The following is a 2,053-nucleotide window of genomic DNA, read 5'->3' on the forward strand; positions in this document are numbered from 1 at the left end:
GACCTGCCTCCTCATCCCACAGGGTGACCTCAGAGTGGCTATGGGGACAGTGGAGACTTACTTGGGGGCGAGGGGGCTAAACCCCTATTTGTGGAGGGCATGGGAAAAACTCCTCCTGGACAAACCCAAAATACGGATCAGCTGGAGAGAAGCTAATAGTTTGTGGAAAAACCCATGGAGAGGAGCCTGGAGAGGCAACACTGGCCATGCACTTCCATTTGCTCCCTGCTTTCCCCCCTTCGATTAAATGCTAAACTATACATTTTAGGGAATCAGCAGCCAAGGGTAGGAGGACATGTTTTCCTCCTCCAGAATATCCTACTGCTGAATTTACAGTATCCCAGCACACAAAAACTGTGATAGCAGGATTTTTGATCTATCCAACAGAACAGGTCTCTTTTTCCCTCTGCATCACACCATGTCGGGAAATGTGGGAAAACTTCGCTTGCTTCCGTGGAGCTAAGGCAGAGGAAAATCGGATTTGGACCTCTGATTTCAGTCATAGCCCAAATTGCAGGAACAGATGCATTCCTGAGTGGCAAAGATCATGTTTTCAATACGGAGCAGGGAAATAAAATAGAACAATAATAATAATAAAAAGAAACAAGACAAAAGAAACTGGACAAACATCAATGCTGTATCAGAAGAATTACTTAGGAGTGGATTTCTTTGCAAAGTTTTCCAGTAGGTATCAACACTCATTAATGGAAAAAAATAATGTCTGGTTTGATTGGAAAGTGTTCCTTGGTAGGAGAGGGAATTTTTGGCTTGCCTGGGGCTGGCTGCACTGCTGGTAGGTAATGTTTATAGTGGAAAGCCTTCCCCAGGCAGCCCCCGGGGAGAGCCTGTGTTTGCTTTCCAAAGGAAAGCCTTTCAGGTGCAGCACAGAAGTCCAAAAGTGAGGCAGTTCCACAAATAGATTTTTAATCCAATTTAAGACCCCGGTGAGCCGGGCAGGGCGGGCGCTGCTCCCGCTCTCACCCCAAATCCCCGTACCCAGAAGGGTTTTGGGCTGGATCTGAGGGCTGCTCCAGCATCCGAAACCTGGAGTTCCATGAGTACAAGTGGACTGGGATGTACCAGTACCAGCCCTGTGGACCTCACAGCAGATGCCGCTGCTTGTGAGGGCTATTTGATTTGTGTGTGGGTTATTTAGGAGCCTCCTGAGTGCCTGGGATCCTTCTCAAGTATTGAGGGAAGCCATCAGCGAAGGCTGGAGGGGCACCATTCCTGTTTTTGCCAGCAAACAGGTTCCTAGCCCATGGCACTGCATTTATGGGGGCAAGGTGCCGTGGGTTTGCAGAGATTCATGGAGCACAGGAGGGCAGTGGGCATGCAGGGATTCATGGAGCACAGGACGGCAGTGGGGATGGAGGGATTCATGGAGCACAGGAGGGTAGGGTGGGATACAGAGCTGAACTACTGGGTTGCTCTGCCCAAAAGGGTTGCAGGTACCCACAAAAAGCTGCTCAGGGAGGGAGCAGGGATGTTTTGGGCTGTGTTTGAGAGCACCAATGGCAAGGGAAGATGATCCTAGCTGGTGAGGAGGGCGAGTGGAGCTGCTGGTTGTGCCTTTCATCTCCTCTCTTCCTGCCCTGCCAACATTTATTTTCCAGCTTTTTATGGTCCTGCCATGACCACCAAAAGCAGGGCTTGACCTCCTAGGGTGTGAGGTGTTTCCATGGGCTGGGACTTGATCCTACAAATGACAGAGGAGTTCTGGACTGTGCAGATGGATCTCAACATGTCCCATTCTCAACTGGCGCAGGGAGTTTGGGATAATCCCATACAAGCACAGCCACAGCTCCTGCATATCACACTGGGAAAAAGCTGGTGGTGTGATCCTGGTCCAGCCGAGTGGCTGCTGCTCCTGGTATTTTGGGATGTGCCTGTCTGGGCTGCACGGCAGCAGCAGCAGAGCAGCCCCGTGCTCCTCTGGGTTAAACAGCTAATATTAAGTAAATAAATTAAATAAAAACCTGCCTCGCTTCAGCAAATGAGACTGAAAGAGTGTTTGCAGGATCGAGGCAGGATTTCTCCCTAAGGGAATTGC

This window comes from Prinia subflava, chromosome 6, assembly GCF_021018805.1.
Source record: "Prinia subflava isolate CZ2003 ecotype Zambia chromosome 6, Cam_Psub_1.2, whole genome shotgun sequence".
Classification (NCBI taxonomy): Eukaryota; Metazoa; Chordata; class Aves; order Passeriformes; family Cisticolidae; genus Prinia; species Prinia subflava.